Source organism: Bubalus kerabau, chromosome 3 (genome assembly GCF_029407905.1).
Source record: "Bubalus kerabau isolate K-KA32 ecotype Philippines breed swamp buffalo chromosome 3, PCC_UOA_SB_1v2, whole genome shotgun sequence".
NCBI classification, from domain to species: Eukaryota; Metazoa; Chordata; class Mammalia; order Artiodactyla; family Bovidae; genus Bubalus; species Bubalus kerabau.
Genome location: NC_073626.1, coordinates 169,639,900 through 169,666,556, shown reverse-complemented (window position 1 = coordinate 169,666,556; position 26,657 = coordinate 169,639,900). Strand labels below are relative to the sequence as shown.

The 26,657-nt window shown below is 44.3% G+C and overlaps 2 long non-coding RNA genes across 2 annotated transcripts; both read left to right on the top strand.

The window, feature by feature from the left end:
* The first annotated feature begins 1,773 nt into the window (after positions 1-1,773).
* Positions 1,774-25,004, top strand: LOC129647869 (uncharacterized). Its single transcript, XR_008712551.1, has 3 exons — positions 1,774-1,954; positions 3,354-3,633; positions 24,178-25,004. It is a non-coding gene; the product is annotated as an uncharacterized LOC129647869 (long non-coding RNA).
* LOC129647870 (uncharacterized) lies at positions 5,185-10,668 on the top strand. The gene is made up of 3 exons (XR_008712552.1): positions 5,185-5,573; positions 7,019-7,120; positions 8,138-10,668. It is a non-coding gene; the product is annotated as an uncharacterized LOC129647870 (long non-coding RNA).
* Positions 25,005-26,657: the final 1,653 nt, after the last annotated feature.

The window sequence follows — 26,657 nt, the reverse complement described above, 5'->3', positions numbered from 1 at the left end:
TCTCCTCCTGCCTTTAATCTTTCCCAGCATCAGGGTCTTTTCCAGTTCTTCGCATCAGGTGGCTGAAGTATTGGATCATTGAGAGTGAAGTTGATCAGTCGTGTCTGACTCTTTGTGACCCCATGGACTGTAGCCTACCAGTCTCCTTGGTCCATGGAATTTTCCAGGCAAGAGTACTGGAGTGGCTTGCCATTACCCATTTACCAAAAACCATAAGAATGTACAACACCAGGAGTGAATCCTAGTGTAAACTATGGACTTTGGATGATGATAAGTTTCAGTGCAGGTTCATTGATAATAACAAATAAGCCAAATGGAGTGGGATTTTGATAGTGAGGGAGGCTGTGTATATGTAGGGGCAGGGGTATATGAGAAGTATCTTTACTTTCTGCTCAATTTTGCTGTGAATAGAAAACTGCCTTAAAAAATCTACACCCTATTGTAAATCATCCATACTCCAATAAAAATTTTTAAAAGATTAAAAAATAAAAATCTATTAAGAAAACTAAAAAATAAAATAATTTCTTTGCTGAAATCGTTTCTTGGTTTTAAGGTATCCACCATGATGATGTTTTTCTCCTGAGGAATTGTATTATTTCCCTTTTAATTTATGGTCTATTGTTCACCTTCACCCTTGCAAGCCACATTCACCAGACCTAGGAAAGAGTGGTGAGGGAGAAGGGTTATAAATATTGGGGCTTTGGTTACCAGACAGACTTTAGCTTTTGACATCCAGGAACCCAGATCACTATTGGCTTTTCAAGAGCAGGGGCCAGGTCTGACTTATCTTGACTTTCCCAGCTCCTAACAGTGCCCAGCACATATCACTTGCTTAATAAATGTTTATCGAGTGACTGAATACATGAACAAACGAGAAAAATAAATGGAAATTCAAGAGTCGAGTAGAAGCATTTAGTGGAGAAAAAGCTTTGAATAAAAAAGAACAGAGAGATGACAAAGCTTATATTTTTAGTATCCTTTCTTCTGTTCCTTGGCAACTCTGATGTGATCAGCGACAGAGGTTGAATCAGAAAACCTCACTCAAGGTTTAGAAAACATTGTCAGGGTGACAGAGAAAAATCTAGTCCCATCCTTCCTGCTGCCCTAGCTCAACCTGATTCCTTGCTAAGTCGCTTCAGTGGTGTCTGACTCTTTGCCACCCTATGCACGGTGGCCCTCCAGAGTCTCGTCTATTCATGGGATTTTCCACGAAAGAATACTGGAGTAGGTTGCCATTTCCGTCTCCAGGGGAATCTTTCTGACCCAAGGATCAAAACTTGCATCTCTTCTGTCTCCTGCGTTGGCAGGCAGGTTCTTTACCACTAGCACCACCACGACCCGGATGCGTCACTTGGAAAGGCACGGTTCAGAAGCTGCACTTAGAGAACCCCAAGAACTTCAGTCTCCAGAAATAAAGGGGAGAGAGAGAAACTGGGTATGAGACTGGATGAGTCAGATACAGACACTAAAATACACACAGGCAGACCCCACCCTGAGCCAGGTTTTGAAATGGACAATGATGAGCACACATGAGTTCAGGGCGATTTTGACCTTCAACTTTGCAAGACAGGGTGGCCAGGGAAGGAGTGATAAACTGAGAGCTTATGGCTGGATCCAGCCCGTAGACAAAAAAAAAAAAAAAAAATGTCTGGCATAGGTAGGGTTTGTTTGTTTGTTTGTTTGTTTATGTAATGCATTGCTAAGATTTAGACATTGGGAAATTTCAGATCAAATCTGGATTTCCAGCTTCTCGTGATAAAGCTGATCTGGGAACTGCAGGCCCAAGATTCCTCGGGGCCACAGTGTGCTGCTGGGGGAGGCAGCTTTCTCCACCTGAATGGCCTTGCTCTTGAACCCAGCAGCCTGGCCTTGTGGACACTGGCGTGTGTGCACACACCTGCCCCCACCTCCCTGGACACTACCCAGAAGGGCCTTCCTGGGAAAGAAGCTGATGGTAAGGGCAGATGTGTGTGATGTATTTCTTCTTCTTTTAAAAAATTTTTAATTTATTTTTAGCTACACTGGGTCCTCGTTGCTGCACAGGTTTTTCTCTAGTTGTGGCGAGTGGGAGTGACCCTCCAGTCGCGGTGCACAAGCTTCTTTTTGCATTGGCTTCTCATTGCGGAGCACGGGCCATAGGCTTCAGTGGTTGTGGCTCCTGGACTCTAGAGCACAGGATCAAAATCTTAGTTGCTCCGAGGCATGTGGGATCTTCTCAGATAGGAGACTGAACCCATGTCTTCTGCATTGCAGGCAGATTCTTTCCCACTGAGCCATCTGGGAAGCCCTGTGTGATAAACTTCTGAAAGGATAATGTTACACTGATGAGCCGTTCTGCTGAGTAGGAATCGAAATTTCCCAGAGCCTTTCGATTATAAACTCAGAGGCTGTCACAAGGCTGCACCTGGATAGGGTGATTGAAAGATACAAAGGTCAAATTTTGTTAAGAGGATGGCTGGCTCCTCTCTTTGCTCCGGCGCATTCAGCCGGTTCTAAATGGCAGGAAGAATGCCTTCATTTTTCTATCACATCTACACCCGGGCCCAAGGTCCAAATAAATGAAGGTAAGTGTCTTCCACATTGAGAATTCTGCCCTCGTTCAGATTAAGGCAAAATTGCTATGATAAATAGTATAAGCAATTGGCTGAATTATGAAATTTGCACTTATTTGAAATACTGTTTCCTACTGACATTTCCCTTCCGGCTGCCTTGGCATTAATGTAAGAATTATTTATGACTCAGCATTTCCCCACAGCAGCTGCCCACGGGACAGAGCATGAACTGATGGAAATGAAAGAATCAGCTGACTCGGCTCTCTCTCGCCTGACAGGAGACCACGCGATCTAGGGGCCAGGGCACAGGCTTCACGGGGGCCAAGCTGGGTTCAAACCCTGGCTTGGGAATGGACCGGCTCTGTGACCCTGAAGCTGTTGTCTACAGCTGGGGTCAGCCAACATTTTCCATAAAGGGCCAGCTAATAGATATTTTCCACTTTGCCCACTGCTGTAATTTCTCAACTCTTAACAACTCCCATAGTCCTCAAACAGCCAGACATAATATGTTAATCTCCTACAGTGGCCATGCTGAAGGGACACAGGCTGAGTGGCTGAAACAACAGAAAGTTGTTCTCTCACAGTTCTGGAGACTAAACGGCCAAGACCAGGGTGTTGGAGGGGTTGGTTTCTCCTGAGGCCACCCTCTGTGGCTTGTAGATGGTCATGTGTCTTCACATGGTAGTCCATCTCTCTGTCTGTGTGGTCTGTGTCCTAATCGCCTCTTTTTACAATGACCCCAGTCATATTGGATCAGGACTCACACTGACGAACCCATTTTAACTCTGTCGTGTCTTTCAGGGCCCTAACTCCCGGAGCAGTCACATTCAGAGATACTGGGGTTCAGACTTCAACATATGAATTGGGTATGTGGTGGAGGTGGTTGTTCAGTCGCTAAGTCATGTTTGACTTTTTGGGACCTCATGAACTATGGCCTGCCAAGCTCCTCTGTCCATGGGATTTCCCAAGCAAGAATACTGGAGTGGGTTGCCATTTCCTTCTCCAGGGGATCTTCCCAACCCAGGGATCGAACCTGTGTCTCCTGGATTAGCAGGCAGATTCTTTACCATTCAGCCACCAGGTAAGCCCATGGGGTATTCAGCCCATAACAAATAGTAAGTATGTGGATGAATAGGGGACTGTGTTCCTGTGAAAGTTTCTAGAACTGGGCCTGCAGCCTGATTTGGACCATGGACCCAGGTTGGCAGAAGGCTGGTCTCCACTGGCTTCCGCCCCTACCTTCCCACGCACTCTGAACCAGCTCTCACTGGACTCGCGCGCACACCATTTTCCTACATTCTACTCATGCAGAAAACTAAGGTCATTTGAAGAGTGAACACACTCACAGTCCATGTATATCCTTAGTTTCTGTGTATAGGAGAAGGGCTAGAGCCCTAGAGGCAGACATTCCTGGTTCAAATTCCAAGCTGACTCTGCACTACCTGTATGACCTTGAGTAAGTGGCTTAACCTCAGAACTCCTCATTTTCTTCACCTGTAGAAAGATGAAGCTGATACTCACTTGTGTTAAATGTACAGTGTGTGGACAGGGCCTGACCCAGTGCTGGCATTAGTAGCGTTTCCTTATTTGCTTAACAAATATTTTTATGTGCCCACAAATGGGGCAGGCACTGTTTTAGGCACTGGGAGAATAGCAGGAAGTGAATCAGACCAATTCTATGCTTGCAGGGGGCTCACATACTGGTTGGGGAAACAGGCAGTAAAGACAAAGCCAAGTGAGGGTATAGAGATTGACAGTGAGGGGCAGAAGTTGGGGGGAGCCTCGCCAAGCCTCCACAGTGAGGTGAATCCAAGTAGACATGAGAATGAAATGAGTGTCCACGAAGCACCACGCTTCACCCTTTCTACTGTATCACGGGGAGGACTCCTCCTCTACCAGGTTACTGGGGAGGAGGTTTTACTCTAACGTGATCCATCTGAGTGGGAGCGGCACCAGCAGAAATAAGGGGTAGGATTCAGGGCACTCTGGGCTGTTATGTGCGTAGGTATTCCACTCAGCTGGGGGATCAATATCAAGGCTTTGGTTGTAGATTCCATAAAAATTGTTATGCAAATGCGATCAGGTGCTGAGAAATGCTCCTGTGGAATGAAACTTCTGCTTGGAGAACAGATCAAACACCAAGAAAACCCATGTCCCCTCCCTCTTGAACCTCCCTCCCATACATACCTATGGCTAAGTCATGTTGATGTTTGACATTAAACAAGAAAATTCTGTAAAGCAATCATCCTTCAGTTAAAAAATAAATTCATTAAAAAGAAAGAAAGAAATTCCACATCTTGTTCAGTGAATTTGAGGTAGGAGTTGGCAGGTTCGTTTTTGCCTTGGCTTGCCTGGGAACCAGATGAGCCAAAACACAGTCACAATAGAATAACCAGAACCTGGGGCCTACACCGGGAAGCCTCAAGGATTACTCAGGCCCCAGGGGTCTACACTTGATCTTAACCAAAAGGTGGAGAAGTCAGTCAATCCTAAAGGAAATCAGTCCTGAATAGTCATTGGAAGGACTGAAGCTGAAGTTCCAGTACTTTGGCCACCTGATGTGAAGAACTGACTCATTGGAAAAGACCCTGATGCTGGGAAAGACTGAAGCCTGGAGAAGGGGATAACAAAGGATGAGATGGTTGGATGGCATCACCGACTTGATGGATATGAATTTGAGCAAGCTCCGGGAGTTGGTGACGGACAGGAAAGCCTCAAAAAGAGTCAGACATGACTCAGCAACTGAACTAAACTGAACAGGTGTCTAAGAAGGCAATGGCTTAGTTTGGCTGTGCCCCAGGCATAGCTGCTTGTCATTTCATTCCACACCTGCGCCTTCTTGAGGAAGGCGGGCTTGGTGGAGTTATTTATTGCCCTGGAATATTCAACTTGGATGATATTGGAAAGACTCAACATCTTTCCACTCCATCATTTCTCCTCGGGAGGTCCTATACACTTTCTCCTCCATGGTCACCAAAGGGAATGAAGAAGGAAGAACCACATCCCCGTTGAGGACTACAGGTATATTTTATATCACTAAATAAATCCAAAGGAAAGGATTCCCCTTCTGTCTCCGGGATCCCTCCCCAGCTTCATGGCCTGCAACAACAAGGAGGAGGGGCTCTATGATGTGAGAGATATATTGGGCTGCTGCAAGACACCAAAAATATCAACTTTTCAATGGATATTTCATTTCAGTCAGATGAGTGACTGAACCACAGCAGAGGTTGAGATATTAGTCAGAAGGTTGATACAATAAACTCTTGGAAGCTGAGACCTTTTTTAGAAGCATTTGATTGGTCACCAGGTCACAAGTATTGGGTTGGCCAAAAAGCTCAGATGGATTTTTCCATAACATCTCACAGAAGACCCAAGGTAATTTTTGGCCAACCCAATAGTTAGAGCTTTCCAGGTAAAGAATCTGCTGGTGATGCAGGAGACCTGGGTTCAATCCTTGGGTTGGGAAGATCCCCTGGAGGAGGATATGGCAACCCACTCCAGTATTCTTGCCTGGAGAATCCCATGGACAGAGGAGCCTGGTGGGCTACAGTCCATGGAGTTACAAAGAGTCCACATGACTGAGCGACTAACACTTTCCAGACCCAACACAGCAGGGGGTGGGGGGGGGTGGGGTCCTGTATACACAAGAGTCCCCTTCACTCCATAGACTGAGGAGGGGAATTTGAAAGCATCTGAGGCAAATCCCTAGGCAAGGAAATCAGACTCCTCTCTCAGACATCAAAAAGTACCCAGCAAAATCAATTTGGTGACCAGGTATCTTGTAATCTAGATCAAAGTGAATAATTGTAATTAAAAATGATAAAATAAAATAACAGTACATGCTATAAACATTTATTTTTTAATTTGTTGCCTTACGATAGTCAACATTTAAGGATGGCCTACTTTGATGCTATAGAGCAATTAAAAGACAAATTGCACCCACTCCTAGGCCTGGAGAGCTTTCCCTTAGGCGTGGTAGGAGGTGGAGTAGGGCAAAGAGAAAGATAAGTGACACATTCCCTGGGCCTGAGTGCTGACCTCTGGCAAGAAGCTGAGCAGACCTGCTATGTGGAGGTGGGGCTAGGCCAGGCCTGTTCATTGAAGATCAGGCCACTCAACCAGCTGCTGTAGTTCCAGCCCATTTTAAGCTTCAGGAGCAAAACAGGTGTGTCCTCCAGACCCAGCCGATTCCCTGGATTGTTTAATATGCCCCAAGTGGAGGGAGGTTCAGGAGAGAGGGACATACGTGTACCTGTGGCTGATTTATGTTGATGCATCGCAGAGACCAACACAATGTTGTAAAAGAATTATCCTCCGATTAAAAAAAAGAAAATAAATATGCCTCAAGTGACCAAGGGTCCCCTCTTGGAGTATGGCCAGGTGGATCTCCAGCTAGCTTTTCCCTTGGGTTTTAATAACAAAAGACCTCATCTTAAAAAAAAAAAAATCTGTTCTCTCATTTTCAGGAATTGAGACCCTACCCTCCGTTTCAAAGGGATATGAGTAGTAGCCAAAACTAAGAAATGATGAACTGGACATTAAGAGAGAAGTAACATGCTGTATCAAGAGTAAGTCAGGAAGGGATAAATTAGGAATTTGGGATTAACAGATATTTACTACTGTGTATGAGACAGAAAACCAACAAAGACATACTGCATAGTTCAGGAAACTCTGTTCAATATTCTGTGACAACCCATATGGGAAAAGAATCTGAAAAAGAATGAATATATGTATGTATATCACTGAATCTGTGTGCAGTACCCCCTGAAACTAACACAACATTGTAAACCAACTATATTCCAATTAAAAAAATAAAGAAACTTGCCTTATCAAACTCCAGAGTACCTAAAATGCCTCCCGACTAATTACAAGTTCAGTCACATTTCTATAAAGCAAGAAAAGCAAACACCAAACAAATCACGAGGTCTAGCTTCAGGGCTTTCATTGGACAACCCATTTTGGTACATTTAACGTATATTTTATATATTGGTTTCAGAATTATCTGAATTAGGAATTAGAAAAAGTTACTTTCAGAAGCCATATGAAGAATGCATGCGTGCATGCTCATTCACTATGCATGTCAGACTCTTCTGTGACCCCATGGACTGTAGCCCCCCAGGCTCCTCTCTTCATAGGATTCTCCAGGCAAGAACACTGGAGTGGGTTGTCATTTCCCCTCCAGAGGATCTTCCTGACCCAGGGATCAGACCTGGGTCTGCTATGTTGGCAGGCAGATTCTTTACCACTGAGTCACCTGGGAGGTCCATATGAAGAATATCTCTGCTAATTTATATGGAGACCCCTTCTAGGAAGACGAAAGACCCTGCCTCTGTCTTTCCTAGGAACCAGGTGCCTGGGAAACAGGAGTAGGAATATGGAGTTTTCTCCCCTGTACTCACATTTGAACTTTTTGAATTTGTACCATGTGATGTATTACCTACTCAAAAATAAGTATTTTTTATTACACATGAATAAAGTGCTGTAATATTTATTTTTGTCATGAAGTCACTCCGTACCACCACTTTCCCTCTAAAGAAATTCTCTCAAAGCCTGAGGAAAATGATGAATTAAACTTTTCCTGACAGGAAAGGCAAAGTCTGAAAATTATGGCTGATGGAGAGAATGAAGAATCCTGGCAACAGACACGGTGCTGACAGCCAAAGAAAAACATGTCTGACAGAATTTGGACTGTTCACCCAAGCTGAGCTAGAACCAGAAAGCTAAACATGTTTAGAATGATATCGTCCATCTTAGCATCAATTTACTCAACCAATCAACGCCTTTTGGAATCAGGGCAACCTAGTCTCCGTCCACATCCACCTACCCATGGAGTTCTATTTTCATTTCTCCCAAACTGATGGACGTAAAAGTTGAATTCCACTTTTGGTTGGAAGCACAGTGCTGTCAGGCTGAAATTTTCACTGCACTGCAGTTCCCAGTGCCCCGGGGCGAGGGGTGAGCTGTGAATGCCACTGTCTCAGGAAACTGGAAGATGGAGCAATGCAACAGCAAGTAGAAGAAAGGGATAGTAGCAGAATTGCCCACTGCAACACTCGGCGGGAGGAGAAAGGTACACTTTTCCTGGACTTCCTGGCAGAAATGTATGAGGTTTGTGTTTCAGGTCACAGCTAATGCCTGTCTTTGCTGGGCCCTTTGATCCTTTTTGGAAGAATGCTACCAATGACAAACCCTGAACTTGAACATGCACACCTGGAACTTGAACTCAGAAGAGACAGCAAGCCAGGTGCTGGTCATGACAGGGCCTTATGAACTTTGGGATTGCACCATTCATGAATGATGAAAGGGTTTTCACGGGGAGGGTTTGTGGTGCTACCATCCAATAGGTGATATGTGTGTGAAGGAGGGGGGATGGTTTGTGTAACAGCTGTAGCTGCTTCCCATTTCCTTAGATCCCAATTTTTCAAATAGATAATGGCTGAGCAGGCTCTGGCTTCCCTCATAGCTCAGTTGGTAACGAATCCACCTGTGATGCAGGAGACCCCAGTTCAATTCCTGGGTCAGGATGATCCCCTGGAGAAGGGATAGGCTACCCAGTATTCTTGGGCTTCCCTTGTGGCTCAGCTGGTAAAGAATCTGCCTGCAATGTGGGAGACCTGGTTTCGATCCCTAGGGTAGGATACGAAGAAGCTGGTACTGAGATAAAACAGGACGCCATGGGCAGGGATCTGAAGTAGCCATCATCTCCCCCAACAGTGTCATGTTGTACAGAACATAGAGCTGTGTATGAAGCATTAGAGCTCGCTTCTGGTTAGATAGGTTAGGTGCGGCTTCATGGAAGAGGGAGCGGGCATTGTTCACTTTGTTGTTCAGTCGCTAAGTCATGTCTGGCTCTCTGTGATCTCATGGACTGCAGCATGCCAGGCTCCTTTTCCTCCACTATCTCCCAGAGTTTGCTCAAATTCATATCTATTGAGTCCGTGGTGCCATCCAACCACCTCATCCTCTGTTGCCCCCTTCTTCTTCCACCCTCAATCTTTCCCAGCATCAGAATCCTTTCCAATGAGTCAGCTCTTCGCATCAGGTGGCCAAAGTATTGGAGCTTCAGCTTCAGCATCAGTCCTTCCAATGAATATCACTTTGTTGAGTAAAGCCCCAAATCATCTGAATGCAAACAGGCCAGGCCAGAGACCATCTCCATGGCAATGACGAAATGCTTCCATCACCCCCTTTCATTTGGGAGAAGGCTGTTGCAATCTCCACTCTCCACTAGACTGTCAGATCCACTGCAGCCAGATGGTATCTCTAAAAATGTGGCCTGCAGCCATGCTTGGGAGTTGAATGTGTGACTCGCATTCTCTCTCAGAATAAGAATACATAATGTAACCTAATTAAATGCTTTTGTGTAGCAAAGGAAACCATTGACAAAATGAAAAAACAACCTACTGAATGGGAAAAAGTTTTCGCAAATGATATGACCGATAAGGGATCACTATCCAAAATATGTAAACAACTGATACAACCCAACCTCAAAAACACAAACAACACCATTAAAAAATGGGCAGAGACCCGAAGAGACATTTTTCCAAAGAAGACATACAGCTGGCCAAGCAGACACAGGAAAAGATGTTCAGCATCACTAATTATTAGAGAAATGTAAAATCAAAACCACAATGAGATACCATTGAACACCAGTCAGCATTGTTGTTGTTCAGTAGTTCAGTTGTGTCTGACTTTTTGTGACCCCATGAACTGTAGCCCAGCTGGCTCCTCTGTCCAGGGGATTTCCCAAGCAAGAATACTGGAGTGGGTTGTCATTTTCTTCTCGGGGATCCTCTCAGGTCAAGGATCGAACCTGCATCTCCTGCATTGGCAGGAAGGTGCTTTACCACTGAGCCACCAGGGAAGCACCACCTGTCAGAATGGCCATCATCAAAAAGACCACAAATAACAAAAGTTGGAGAGGATGTGGAGAGAAGGGGACCCTTGTACACTGTTGGTGGGGATGTAAATTTGTGCAGTCACTGTGGAAAACAATATGAATGTTCTTCAAAAAAGCAAAAAATAGGGTGACTATAATTTCCACCAGTTCTACTCCTGGTATATATCCAAAGAAAATGAAAGCACTAATTCAAAAAGATACGTGCACCCCACTGTTCACAGAAGCATTACTGATTCACAGTGTTACTATGTTATATACCTGTAACTTATGTCATATTGTAAATCAACTATAGCTCTGTTAATAAAAAAGAAAAAAGAATAGCTAATGTAAATGGTACTGGTTGGGACCAGCTGAGAAAGAAAAAAAACTACAAGATGGGAACGCTGAATGTTTCTGAAGTTAATGATTTGTGTCCTGTTTGCGCGTTCCTCTCTCCTACTGGAGAGAAAGCTTTAGGTGGTTACGGCCAGGGCTATCTGACTCAGGGCTGTTTGAGTCCCAAGGCTCAGTCAGGCCTGGCATATAGCACGTGTGCAGTAAGTTTCCCACAAATGAAGGAGGGACTTTCTCAGAATAAGGTTCTGTGATCAGGTATCGAGACAGGGGCAGACTCTCCGCAGTCTTGAAGTCTGACTTTTCTGAATATCCCCACAAGGCCGTGTCTCGGTTACCACCATCGTGAGCATAGATTGCTGCACAGACGGTGCCGTGATTCCAAACCAAGAATGCGAATTCCTCCCCAGCTCCTGCCAGGCTGTCTCCCTGTGCTGACTGTATGTTGGGGCCTCTTTGATTAAGTTTAGGGCCAATCTTGCCCCTCGAGAACCTATTTTATGAATCCCTTTTAGGTCCGAGAGTTAACCCAGACGTGGCTGCAGAGGGTGAATGTCTCGCCCTTGCCCAGGTTGACTCCTAAGCACACACCGCCCCCTTGTGTCTACGATGCATTTGACAACGTAGCTTCCAACAGCTGCTAAAGCTCAGCCAAGTGACGCCATTCATGCAGAAAGACTTCAGTATTGAGGGGGAGGCAAATCAAACACATGCAATTGCCCTGAATGTCCAGAATAGCCGGCACTAACTACCCAACCCAGAGCTTTGAAAATGAAAACAAAAACTCAGACATGATAAAATCCAAATCCAAGAGTTCAGAGACAGAAAATTCTACTTTCTAATGGAGCTGAACGTTTCCATAAACTGAAATTATGAATTAGAAAATGAAGATGTACTCCTAGATTCTTCATATTCAATTCATTGCCTTGAAGCACTTTCAAATTCTTTTTTTGGGAGGGTGAGTTGCATTGTCCATTCACAGCACTCACACCCACATATGCAAGCGGTGTGAGGTACAAATATACCCATTCCCTGGGTTTGTACTCTCAGTCACAATGTAAGACTGTTCATCTTCCTCACACACTTTGGCTTGGAGAGAGAGAACCCTGGATCTCTACCCTGGCCAGTCCTCTTCTCTTCAACCATTTCAGCGGATGCAAGCTGAGCTTCTGGCACAGCAGAAAAACATCTGGATCTGAAAAGCCCATGTTCACTGGCCCGGAACATCGTGGATGAGACTCGTGACCTGAGCCTCTATTCTATTTGTTTCTAAAGCAGAGACTAGAATGAAAGACACTTCCACTGTTGACATTTAAAAATTATCTCCCAAACACTCAACTGTGTGTTGTCCTGCACAGTTAAAAAGATACTGTAGGAATTTGCATTGTAGGAATGAATGTTCTATAGCTACATCTCTCAGACAAGTACACCTCACCTTCAGAAAATTGCAGTTAGAGCCTCTGCAGGAGACCCTGGCTGTGAAATAAACATTGTTTCAGAGGTGTGCCATGCACAACCTGACCATCCTTATGAAACAACCCTCATAAAATACCTTCTCCACAAAAGGGCACAGATGTTCAGACTAAGCCTCCAAAACCCTGTTTTGCTTGCACGAGTGCTAAGTCTTCAGGAAAGCAGTACATCAAGGCTGTACACTGTCACCCTGCTTATTTAACTTATACACAGAATACATCAGGAGAAATGCCAGGCTGGATGAAGCACAAGCTGGAATCAAGATTTCCGGGAGAAATACCAATGATCGCAGATACCACCCTTATGGCAGAAAGCAAAGAAGAACTAAACAGCCCTTTGATGAAAGTGAAAGAGGAGAGTGAAAAAGTTGGCTTAAATCTCAATATTCAGAAAACTAAGATCATGGCATCTTGTCCCATCACTTCATGGCAAATAGATGGGGAAAAAATGGAAACAGTGACAGATTTTATTTTCTTGGGCTCCAAAATCACTGCAGATGGTGACTCCAGCCATGAAATTAAAAGATGCTTGTCCCTTGGAAGGAAAGTTATGACCAACCTAGACAGTATATTAAAAAGGCAGAGACATTACTTTGTCAACAAAGTTCCATCTAGTCAAAGCTATGGTTTTTCCAGTAGTCATGTATGGATGTGAGAGTTGGACTATAAAGAAAGCTGAGCGCTGAAGAATTGATGCTTTTGAACCGTGGTGTTGGAGAAGACTCTTGAGGGTCCCTTGGACTGTAAGGCAATCCAGCTATTCCATCCTAAAGAAAATTAGTCCTGACTATTCATTGGAAGGACTGATGCTGAAGCTCCAATACTTTGGCCACCTGATGTGAAGAGCTGATTCATTGGAAAAGACCTTGATGCTGGGAAAGATTGAAGGCAGGAGGAAAAGGGGATGACAGAGGATGAGATGGTTGGATGGCATCACCAACCTGATGGACATGCGTTTAAGCAAGCTCCGGGTGTTGGTCATGGACAGGGAAGCCTGGTGTGCTGCAGTCCATGGGGTTGCAAATCGTTGGACACGACTGAGCGACTGAACTGAACCAATCAGGCTTGGGCTTTCCTACCTCTCCTCTTGGATTCTCTTTTTCTTTTTTTTTAAATTTTAACTCTTAAATTTAAAATTTATTTTTATTTATTATATTGGGGGGCTGAGTTGGGTCTTTGTTGCGGGGCACGGGTTCTTCATTGGGGCCCACGGGCTTTCTCTCGTTGCAGTGTGTGGGAGCTTCTCTTGGTGAGCCGCGCGGGCCCCTCTTGGATTCTCATTCCACCATTCCTGTGCTTTTCCGTGTCGGCCATTATGCCTCCTTCATCCTCTGTCCTTCGAGGTGCACCTGTTTTTAATGGGTACACAATCCCTTACTTCAGGGAACAAAGCTCTGCTGAGAAACTTACAGACCATGTTGGTGACCAGGAGGTGAGGCAGGTATTTGGGTAGCATGACATTTCTAATAGCCCTTTAAGCAGGCGTTCTGTGTCTGTGTTTGTCATCTCTGTGAAAAGAGGCTTCTCGCTTCTCTCTCTCTCTTTACTCTCACTGATCAAAGGTCCAATTGTGTCCAGTTACCAGAATAAATCTGACCTTTGCCTCCAGGGGCTCCAACAGGCAGTGGTGATCACAGCAGTCTACCTAGCGTAGGCGGAGTGTTGTTTGCTCTGAGCTAATTATTCCAGTAATTATTTTTTTCTGATTTTCTCTTTAGCGTAAATTGAGATTAACGGTAAAGGGCAGGGCTCTTGGGTTCACAGTTTTCTTCTGTAAAAGGGATAAGATTAAAGATTAAACACATAACAACTCTGTCTCTGGGCTGGCTCCTAAGGGTGTAGGATGCCCAGTCAGATTGATTGATTGGAGTTTCAGAGTGATTGCTGAAGACATTTCCCTTTTCTGAGGGCTGAGATAGGGTTCGTGGTTGGAGAATTCAAGAGAAATCTCAGAGTAACGCCCGCCTCCATTTTTCAGCCCACTCTAACACAGCCTGTCACAGCATTCGGTGGCCCTTCCTTGCTGTCCATGTTGCTGGATGCTTTGCGCCATGTCCGGCTTGCCCCATCCCTGTGCCCTCAGCCCAGTTGGCCTTCCCAGTATCACTCACCCTCTCCTGAAGTACCTTCTTTTCTTGGCACCTGCAGACCATCACCCTGGTTTTCCTGCTACTCCTTCTGTGGCTCCTACGGGGGCTACCCAACCTTGGTCCTTTTCTGGTTCCAGGTCTGTCCTTCCCACAGATTGGGTATTTCCAATCCTACACAAAGGACGGGTGTGGAGTGGAGGACTAAACAGGAAGTGAGAGGCCTGGGCAGGAAGTCATCACAGGAAGTCACAATCTTGCCCTCATTCAAAACCACCCCAACAACGAAGTCACTTCCCATTCCTGGTCACTCAGAACCTGAAGCAATCTTAACTGCTCCCCTCCCTCCTTTACCTGTCCTCCTAAACATATGCTTAGTCCGTTCACTTTTTTCCACAACCACTTCTACCCCTACACCCAGTGCATCCCACCTGCTCGCCTATCATAATGGCTTCCTTATTGTCTCTCCATCTCTTTCCAACCCACTCTCCACACAGCAGCAAAGGGACCACTCACTGCCCTGCCAAGAGTATACCTGCTGTCCCAGGAGAAAGGGGACTTTCCAGGTGGTGTTAATGGTAAAGAACCTGCCTCCCAATGCAAGAGACACAAGAGATGTGGGTTCAATCCCTGAGTCAGAAAGATCCCTGGAGTAGGAAATGGCAACCCACTCCAATATTCTTCCCTGGAAAATTCCATGGACAGAGACGCCTGGTGAGCTACAGTCCATGGGGTCACAAAGAGTTGAGCATAACTGAGCATGCATGCGTGCACACACACACACACACACACACACACACATTCCAGGAGAAGGATCAGGATTCTCACTGGTCCTGCAATGCTGGATAAGACTTGCTCCTTGCCACCCCTGCAGTCTCATTGCAAGCATCTCCCTTTCTTTTTCCACAGTCCGTAATCTCCAGCTTTCCCTCAAGTCCTCTGATTCTAGAATGTTCCTACCTCACTTTCTGTTCTTGTCTTTGCCTGGAATGCTCTCACTCCCACACACTGAGTGGCCAGCTCCTGTTCAGACTTTAGCCTGTAGTTGTCTCCTCCAAAGGAACCTTCCTGAACCTACAAACTTGGTTAAGCTCCCCCTGTCCTAAGCTTCTCCTTGCTAGCACTCCCACTATTGGAACCAAAATAGATTTTTGGTTCCTTGTAACCACTATTGCTTTCCAACAAGGGTGGAACCCATGACACTGAAGGATCTCTTGGCTTCTGGACATCTTAAGGAGTCTGACTGTGAGAGTGTACGGGAAAACAAAAACATTCTACCTCATACAGTGGTAGAAAGTAACAATAACAATGCTGGATTCTCAGAGAAATCCCAAGAACAGGAGCAAAGATGGATGGCGTGGGTGAATGCTATGCGACAAAGGGTCCAGAGAGGACCCAGGTGGAGTGACCAGAAAAGCCCTTTGAAGTGAGCATGTTATTAAAATGGGCTTCCCACGCGGCTTAGTGGTAAAGAAGTTGCCTGCGATGCAGGAAATGCAGAAGACAGAGGAGATGCAGATTTGATCCCTGGGTCAGGAAAATCCCCTGGAGAAGGAAATGGCAATGGCAACCCACTCCAGTATTCTTGCCTGGAGAAGTCCATGAACAGAGGAGCCTGGCGGGCTACAGTCCATGGGGTCACAAAGAGTTAGATACAACTTAGCAACTAAACAACAGCAATTATTAAAATGTCTTTTTACCCAGGACTCCATCAACAGATTTACCTGTCTATGTAACAGACTTCTCCCCAGATAATTCAACTACTGTTAAACTTGAGTCCAGAAGGTTTTTTCCAAGTAACAAGGACAGCTGTGGCAGGAGAAATGTCTGTGGGATCTGATAGGATCAAGATAGAATCTGGAGGGATGGATGTCCTCTACCTGACCACCCCCCCTGTAAATGTGTGCCTTGCAGACTTGGGGCAGAGTGGGGCATGGAGTGGAGGGCTAAACAGGAAGTGGGCGGGAAGACACAGAAGTGGCCAGGGTGGAGGGCAGGCTGGGTGGATTCCACCCTTGGACTCCTCTTTGCTCGGAATGAGCTGGCCTTGGGTTGACATATTTTATGTATGTAATATTACAGCAAAAGCTGTAAATGTTACTTTGGAAATTCTCCAAGATCAATCATTACCTGATAATCCATCCAATGTTCCCCAGAGAGGTGCTATTAAGGCATATTTATAGCTAATCTATGTATTCCTAGACACACCTAGATAGTATAAATCCCAGGAGGATGACGGAGGTGAATACAACATCAATAGGTCATTGGTTCCTCGAGACCTACTCCACTGGCTTACGTATCTCTGTTTTATCAGTTTTTGGAAAATCTCCAGAACAACAATCATGCTTTCTTAATTAAGAAAAAAGTCTTAGTCTCATTCTAATCAATCAAGTAAACCACAAAACAGTCTAAGGGGAGTTAGACCTTTAGAGCAGCGTCACAGACTTTTCCTGTCAAGGGGCAGGTAGTAAGTTGGTTAGGCTTTGTGGTGATCTACCATCTCTGCTGCATATTTTTACTTTTACAATATAAAAACTATTCTGAGCTAAGGGACAGCACAAAGCCAGGCCAAGGACAGAATTGGCCTGGGGCCATAGTTTGCTGTCCCTTTCTGTAGAGTAAGGAGGAATAGTGATAGTACCAGTACTATCTGGTCTGGGAGTACCAGACCACCTGGCTTCCCAGGTGGCACAGGGGTAAAGAATCTGCCTGTCAATGCAGGAGCCACGGAAGACAGGAAGATCCCCTAGAGTAGGGCACAGCAACCCACTCCAGTGTTCTTGCCTGGGAAATGCCATGGACAGAGGAGCTGGTGGGCTACAGTCCATGGGGTCACAAAGAGCCAGGCACAACTGAGCAACTAGCCACATACACAGTACCAGATCATACTTTTTGATGCCCTGGGAAGAGGCATCAGATGGGGAGGCTGAGCCTCAGAGATGTAAAACAAATCCTGGAGTTCCATAACCAGAAAAGGCAGAACCTAGATTCAAACTTCATCTCTGCCCACCAGTACCTTCCAGGGCTCCTCTCTCCATGAAGCTGTGAGTGACAGACCCTAAAGGATGACCAGGCGGGACTCAGCCTCCACAAGCACAAGCAGAAGTCTTGCAGGTGAGCAAGCATGCAGACAAAGGACGAGTAGTTGATGAAAACCCACAAGGAGGCAGTCACAATCCACACTTTTCTCACGGTGGGTCCACCATGCTCACTTGTCTTGGAAAGCCAGCCCGGACTATTTGGACTGCTGTCTTAATAGAATCCTTCTAGATGTGGCTGTGAGGAAGCAGTGGGGGAAGGACACTGTTTCTCCTGTTTCTGCTCTATGGCAGGCACTGTTGTGAGCCCTAGGTCTACACGTTGAGTTCCGTGTCTACAAGGTGCAGGATCTAATGTGTGTACAGAGTCTCCAGTTGTGCCTGTGTGCATGCTCAGTTGCTCAGTCGTGTCCAGCTCTTTGTGATCCCATGGACTGTAGCCTGCTGTGCTCCTCTTGCATGGAATTTTCCAGGCAAGAATACTGGAGTGAGTTGCCATTTCCTCCTCCAGGAGATCTTCCCAACCCAGGGATCAAACCCACCTCTCCTGTGTTTCCTTATATATCACTGCATTTCTATATATACATATATAGTGGTGAAGACAGAAAATACACAAGGAAAAATGTATGATCACTAATAACTTACATGCAGAGTACATCATGCAAAATGATGTGTTGGATGAAGCACAGGCTGGAATCTAGATTGCTGGGAGAAATATCAATAACCTCAGATATGCAGATGACACCACCCTTATGGCAGAAAGTGAAGAGGAACTAAAGAGCTTCTTGATGAAGGTGAAAGAGGAGAGTGAAAAAGTTGGCTTAAAACTCAACATTTAAAAAACTAAGATCATGGCATCTGGTCCCATCACTTCATGGCAAATAGATGGGAAAACAATGGAAACAGTGACAGACTTTATTTTCCTGGGCTCCAAAATCACTGTAGACAGAGACTGAAGCCATGAAATTAAAAGACACTTGCCCCTTGGAAGAAGAGCTATGACCAACCTAAACAGCATATTAAAAAGCAGAGACATTACTTTGCCGACAAAGGTCTGTATACTCAAAGCCATGGTTTTTCCAGTAGTCATGTATGGATGTACGAGTTGGACCATAAAGACAGCTGAGCACTGAAGAGTTGAACTGTGGTGCTGGAGAAGACTCTTGAGAGTCCCTTGGACAGCAAGGAGATCAAACCAGTCAATCCTAAAGGAAATCAACTCTGAATATTCATTGGAAAGACTGATGCTGAAGCTCCAATACTTTGGCCACCTGATGCGAAGAGCCTACTCATTAGAAAAGATCCTGATGCTGGGAAAGATTGAAGGCAGGAGGAGAAGGGGATGACAGAGGACAAGAGGGTTGGATGGTATCATCAACTCAACGGACATGAGTTTGAGTAAACTCCAGGAGATGATGAAGGACAGGGAAGCCTGGCATGCTGCACTCCATGAGGTTGCAAAGAGTCAGACATGACTGAGTGACTTGAACTGAACTGATCTAAGTTCTGAGGGAAGTCAGGACTTCTAAGCAAGAGTTGCTGGGTGAGGGAGGGGTTAAAGACTCTAGAAAGCTGATTGGATGAGAAGAGAGGGCCTCTGGGCTGGTGGGCTGAAGCTGAAGGAACATCTCTGTTGGTTGTTCTCTTTCAGCTTCAGCCCCAAACCCCATCCCCAACCCTCCACCAAAGGTGCTAGAGGGCCGGTCCATATGCTTCCTCCTCGGGGCAAGGTTTGGTCTTTCATGTGCTGCAGCTCAATATCCCTGCCAGTTGCCCCTTTGGCAGTTGTACCCATCAGCAGTAGTTCCCCTAGCTCCATAGGCCTGTGATGCTCAATTGTGTCTGCAAAGCTAATCCTTTCTAATCCTTTCAACCAACACATTGGATCCCCTAAATGGCATCTTTCTCTCCTTCAAAAGCAATCATTAGAGTGGTTTCTCTTTTCCTGATTCAATTCCAGCTGATATAAACCATGAGTGCAGAGTTCTGAGGTGGGAACACATGTATTGGAGAAAGAGAGCCCGACAGGGCAGGAGGAAGGGAAAATGGTGTGGTAGCGGGGAGACTGAAGAGTTGATTCTCACACACCCCAAAAATGGCCTTGTGACACACTATAAGTCTGGATTTTATTATGAAAGCTCTGAGAAGGCACTGGGGAGTTAAGATGAGGGAGAGAATTAAATAGGAAAAGGGAAAAATGGGCAAGACTGAATTGAAGAAACAGAGCTAAGGAAATGTAAATAAGTAAGTACCTAGAGGGGTGGGATGGAGGGGGGTTGAGAGGAGGCTTGAGAGGAAGGGGATATATGTATACATATAGCTGATTCATATGGATGGTCGTACAGCAGAAATTAACACAACATTGTAAAGTAAGTATATTTCAATTAATGAATTAAAATTTAAATTAAAAACAGAGAGACTTGATTATGATCCAAGCCTCTAGGCATGGCCAACGGTTCTGGAGAGAAATAATTTGGGCACTTATTAGGTCACAGCTGCTGGAGCACGGATGGTTTTCCAAGGGTATTAAAAAGTAAACAGCTCATTAAATTTTTAAAAAGTAAGTAAATAAATAAGTTAAATAATGAGGGTATGAATAACATGTTCTAGAAAAGAAAAGAAAATGGCTAAGTTGTGTTCGACTCTTGTGACCTCATGGACTGTAGCCTGCCAGGCTCCTGTATCCATGGGATTCTCCATGGAGTGGATTGCCATTTCCTTCTCCAGGGTATCTTCCTGACCCAGGAATCAAACCCAGGTTTCCTGCACTGCAGGCAGATTCTTTACCAACTGAGCTATGAGGGAAGCCCAATATAGTAACTATTTGTCAACATCTGAAGGGCTCTTTTTAATTTCTTGCATTTGCCAGATGTTTTCCATCTATTCCAAAGACAGAGGAAGGCCAAACTCAAACTATGGAAGTGTTTAGGTTAGTGACATGGGGAAAAAAAAATCCCTGATTGCAGAAAGAGTTTGAACACCCTCTTTTCTTGGGAATCTATATAAACAAGATAGACAACTAGTGATTTTTAGTGGGATGAAATCTAATTTGAAGACAATACTGCATGTCCCTAGCAGTTGGATATGTACAATTATGGATAATTTAGTCTCATGTTTAAATTCACTCCTGGAAATTTTGGCCTTAATTCTAATACTGTATGTTTGTTTACCTTCTGTGTGCTCAGAAAAGCTGGTTTCTCCATCTTCCATAAAAGATAGTCTTCGTGTAGAGAAACAAAGTCTAGAAATTACCTTATAATACTGTCATATAGTATATCACTACATTAACAGTGATAAGAAATCACGAATCATTGCATCTTGAACATGTGATAGGGCTGTGGCAGGAACCCAGGTAATGGGGCAAGGGGACCCATAGGCATGCAGAGATCAAGGAAACAGGGCAGCCACAGTCTGTAATGACCAGCCAGCTCACCCACTGACGTAGGCACTCCGCTGAAGTTGCTGAGGTCAAGGTTTCAGCTAATCACGATCATGTCGCAGGAACAGAATATGAAACATGACATTCAGCACTCACACAGCCTTCACCTGTCAGCTCTGGGCCCAGAGGGAGACTGGTCCATTCGAATCAAGTCCTACTTGGACTAGTGGTCTCTCACCTGGAGTTGGGAGCGGTGGGGCATGGAGCATGTTTTTGCCCTGAGGATGGAAACCTGGAAAGCAGACCTAAAACTACATCCTGAATCCTGCGGCCAAATGGAGCAGGAGGCCCAGGTCTGGGAGAGAGGATGAGCTGCAGGAAGGGGAACAAGTCATGGGGGAGGTGGGCTGGAGCGATGCTGCTGGTGCTGCCGCCCCTCCCTGGTGTCACGCTCGGAAGGGACAGGGCTTGAGCCTGACGTCACTGAGACCTGGCCCAGAAACCTGGCTCTACATCACTGCTTGGGGTATGCTGGGCAAAGTACTTGACCTTCTTGAGTCTCCGTATCCTCTTTTTGTAAATGGGAATATTGTAGGTCTTCATTATCCAGGAGTAATTGGTATGGGGAAAAAAGCTTGAATCTATCTAAACAGGAACTGAAGTTTCACAGCAAATAATTTAGTAACAAGTAACAAATGAAGCTAAAAGTAATGCCCAAGAATTATTTTGTTTTATAGTTAGTAAAATGCACGTTATAGTTACTGCTGTGTGCTCATTTCTAGAACAACAAATAAGTCAGATTTGATTGCAGGATTGTGGCATGTTTTTCCTGATGACATACTGGAGGGCTCCATCATCTTCTCTAAGCATCTTTGCTAATATTTTGACAGGCAAAGACTTTCCTCCCATAATGTGGCATCCTATTGTCAATATATTCCTTTCAAGAACAGATAGGGAAAGAATAAATTAATTGTTGTCTTAAACTGTAACTTTTTACAGCTGCTTTGGAAATTCTATTGATCATTTTCATTTCTGGCAATATGGTAGGCTAGCTATCCCCCCAAATCTTCCCTCTGCAAAACATTTAGATTCTGCACAAATGAAAAAAAGTTCCCCTTTAAGTGTAGAGTTGATTCATGAGAATAAAGGCAGCTCTCAGGGCAAGAAATGGAAGAAGGCTCTACAAATTTGACATGCAGCAGAATGGTTGGGCAAAGGGGAACTGAAGCAGAGACCACTGTTGGAAATGCGGACCCTCAAAGGGTCACCCTCAGTGAAAGGAGGGCTTGGAAAAAACCCACCCAGGACAAAGCGAGCTATATAGTGTCTGCTGCAGTTTGAGTAGTGGGGATACGGGAGATTTGCACAAGTATATCTTGTTGTGTATCTCCTAAGATCTTCTCGGACACATGCGCACATGCATGTCTGCATGAGTTCCTAGCAAACTGTTCTGTACTTTGCTTTTTTCCGCTTCCTCTTAGAGCTCTTCCATTGTGTCCATATGCATCTATCTGATTTTCTAATAGCTGCAGATAGCACATAGTATGGATATGATTTAATGTGAAATTATAAAACCATACCACATTTCTAATTTTCCTTTACTTTTCCACTGAATTTAGCACTTTCTAATGTACTCAATACTTATCCATTATATTTATTTTCTGTTTCCTCCCATACTCATGGAAATGTCAAGGGTGCAAGGATTTGTGTTGTGTTCATTCATTGATGGACCCCATGTGCTTTTAGAACAGGGCCTTTTACATAGTAGATTCTCAAGCAAACACTTGCTGAATGAATTGAATTAATCAATGAGTTACACTTCAACCAATTCCCTAATGACTTAAATAATTTCATGACACTAAAGACTACTACAAACATCATCACATGTGGTTCTACTATACAAAACCACAGTCAGATCCTCTACATCTAATCTGCACTAGATTAGAAACCGTATGGAAAACTACCTTGGTGGATGAGAGAACTGGCTATGATTTCACTCATGATTATTTATAGTAGATATGTAATAAACAACTCTATTAGAAATATCAACAACCTCAGATATGCAGATGATACCACTTTAATGGCAGAAAGTGAAGAGGAACTAAAGAGCTTCTTGATGAGGGTCAAAGAAGAGAGTGAAAAACCCCATTTAAAACTCAACATTCAAAAAATTATGGCATCCAATCCTATCACTTCATGGTATAGAGAAGGGGAAAAAGTGGAAGCAGTGACAGACTTTATGTTCTTGGGCTCCAAAATCAGTTCTGATGGTGACTACAGCCGTAAAATTAAAACACACTTGCTCCTTGGAAGGAAAACTATGACCAACCTAGACAGCATATTAAAAAGCAGAGACATTACTGTGCCAACAAAGGTCCATATAGTCAAAGCTATGGTTTTTCCAGTGGTCGTATACGGATGTGAGAGTTGGACCATAAAGAAGGCTGAGCACTGAAAGAACTGATGCTTTCAAATTGTCGGGCTGGAGAAGATTCTAGAAAGTCCCTTGGACTCTCAAATGATCAAACAGTCAGTCCTAAAGGACTGATTTCAATGATATCAATCCTAAAGGAAATCAACCCTGAATATCATTGGAAGGACTGATGAAGCTAAAGCTGAAGCTACATTACTTTGGTCACCTGATGCGAAGAGCTGACTTATTGCAAAAGACCCTGATGCTGGGAAAGATTGAAGGCAAAAGAAGAAGAGGGTGGCAGAGGATGCGATGGTTAGATGGCATCACCAACTCAATGGACATGAATTTAAGCCAACTCCGGGAAATAGCAAAGGACAAGAGAACCTGGAGTGCTGCAGTCCATGGGTCGCAAAGAGTCGGACACAACTTAACAACTGAACAACAACAATAACACAATGTATAAAATAGATAACTAATGAAGACCTACTGTACAGCACAGAAAAGTCTACTCAATACTTTGTAATGACCTCTATGCGAAAAGGATCTAAAAGACGGTGGATATGTGTATAACTGATTCACCTTGCTATACAGCAGAAAAAACAACATTGTAAATCAACTACAATCCAATAAAAAAAAATTTTTTTTAAAAGCAATGTTTATTTTCTGTGAGAAATGTTCTCAGACAATGAAATGTGGAATGTGATAGAGGATCAGGGAATGACCACTACATCATAGCAACATAAGATGTGAAGAAGAAATTTGGTGAGTAAAACACAGGAAGCAAGGAACCAGCAGAAGCCCACCGTATAGAGGGGCCACCTTGCCTCCTGCCTCCCAGTGCATTTTCCAACTATATCAGGACTTTTTCCCAATTTCACACTCCACAGCATTCCCCTGAAGGATATTCTATCCATCAGCATCCCTTGAACAAGCAAGAAATAACCAGATATTATATTTTAAATAATACGTTCTTTTTTTTCTTAATATTTTTCTGCCTCAGGTGCTTCAGAGAACAGTAACAAAACCCCACTGCTCTAAAAGGGATGCAACTCCATATGAAAGCAGGATTTGCATTGGACTTCTCCAAACTCTACCTCCCGGTCTTCAACTGAAGGGGCACAGCATCTTCTGGTTCCTCTCCCAGGAGGCATGGTTCTGAGCATCCTAACCGACTAGCCTGCAGAAGAACAGTTCACCTCTTCACTGTTAGGGCTTCCTCCTCCCACACCTCAACTTTCGGGGCTGCCAGTCCCCACTGGGTCAGCCAGACAGTAAAGAGGGACTTTCAGGACTTCCCTGCGGGTCCAGTGGTTATGAATCTGTCTGCCAATGCAGGGACACTGGTTTGATCCCTGGTCCTGGAAGATTCCACATGCTGAGGGGTAACTAAGCCTGTGTGCCACAGCTACTGAAGCCCGTGAAGCCTAGAGCCTGTGCTCTGCAACAAGAGAAGCCACTGCACCACAATGAGAGAGTGGCCCCCGCTTTCCACAAATGGAGAAAATCTGCAGGCAACAATGAGGACCTAGCACAGTCAAAAAAAAGAATAAATTACTAAGTTAAATTTTAAAAAACAGTATTAAAAGAAAAAAAGAGTGGCTTTTTCCAGGCCTCTTTGACTGTGGCCCCTGCCATCCCTGCTCCTCTCTGCTCCTTCCATTCTAGACACACATACCCTGATTGTCCTGAGCCTGCCCTAATCTCTGTGTACCTCTTTTGTACTTGGCTTGGATGCTCTCTGCTTTTGTCTGCATGTAGCAAAGCCCTAACATTTGCAGGGCTGGGATTTGAGAACATGGAACTTCAGACTGTATAGTTGCAATACTGTAAAGCAATAAATTATGCTAAGAAACTGCTGTAATGTGCTTCATTCTTTTGCCTGGTCAAATATACCACCATAAAAACCATATAAAAATTTGTATACATGTGTTACTTTTGGCAAAATATCAAAGACAATTGAATTTAATCACTAATGCTTTGTGTTTGGGTATTCTGTTGATGGGTCAGGATGTAGAGATACACTTATTTTAGCTTTACTTAAATAATTTTAATTTACAATGGTCATTAATTATAATTTGATTTTCTGTTAATTTTGTAGGTAATTTTGAAGTGTTTTTTTTTTTTTAATTTTGAAGTTTTTTTTTTTTTTTTTCCCAAAAAAGTTAAGTTTTAAGCATGTGAAAAAAATACTTTGACCTTTGGCCATACCATGCAGCACGTGGGATCTTAGTTCTCCAACCAGGGATCGAACCTGTGACCCTACAGTGGAAGTGTGGAGCTCCAGCCATGGGACTGCCAGGGAAGTCTTCCTGGGACTTGACTTTATAAACCAGGACTCAGCTCGTGTCACTGAACTGGCTTGTTTGTACACGAGTGTCCACTCCAGTGCAGTTTCCTTGAGGATCTGTGGCTTAAAGCCAAAATTTATTTGTATTTTGTTGTGTTTCAAAGGTAACACATATTTAATTTGTCAAATGAAAAATTATATTGACTCTGTTTTCCAACTACTCCTGCCATCTGTTTATATGCCTGCATGCTAAGTCACATCAGTCGTGTCCGATTCTTTGCAGCCCCATGGACTTGTAGTCCACCAGGCTCCTCTGCCCATGGAATTTTCCAGGCAAGAATACTGGAATGGGGTGCCATGCCCTTCTCCAGGGGATCTTCTCGACCCAGGGATTAAACCCGTGTCTTTTGTGTCTCCTGCGTTGACAGGCAGGTTCTTTACCAGTAGTTCCACCTGGGAAGCTCCATCCTGTTCGTGTGCCTGGGTAGAAAGCCACCATTCTCTGGGGAAGAAGATGCTTCCTGTTCCTGGGCTGACAGGCTCAGCCATGAGTCCATCTGTGGATCTCATTCTTGCTGTGGGATCACACGTGGTTTCTGTGCACCAGCTGCTCTGAATCCTGACCCTGTGACCCAAAGTCCTGCGCTTCTGAAAGAGTCTTCTTTTTGCCTGCTTTGGAGTGAATCCCTTCTTTGTAGAATCTGAACACTAACCAGGGACAGTAGAAAGCCTGGAAAAGAATGGGGAAGACCCACAGATTATTCTTCTCCTTTTATGTGAGACACAGGAAGTTTTGGAAATGTTAAGTTTGAGGCCTCTTATTGGTAGAGACATCAGCCTCAGAAAGTATTTCTTTGCTTCATCTCTTACAGGATCAATGAAGACACTGAACAAAAGATGGGAAAGATTAAATATCACAATTTTACTCATGTTTACGATTCAGTTAAGACTTCTGAGTCAGACTTGCATGGATTGAACAAAAAATAAAGACGACAGTAATGTATTTCAGACCCTCATGATCCTATTCTAAATATGCCCCTAAAACAAATAAATTCAGAACTGAAATAAGCTATTTCATGAGGCCATAAGTCCTTAAGGAAGTAAACCAGAGGCACTGTAAATTTCTCCCAGGGAAATTGAGATAAACAACAGAGAACTAGTCATGTGCTTGGGTCAAGGCTAAGCCAAACAGA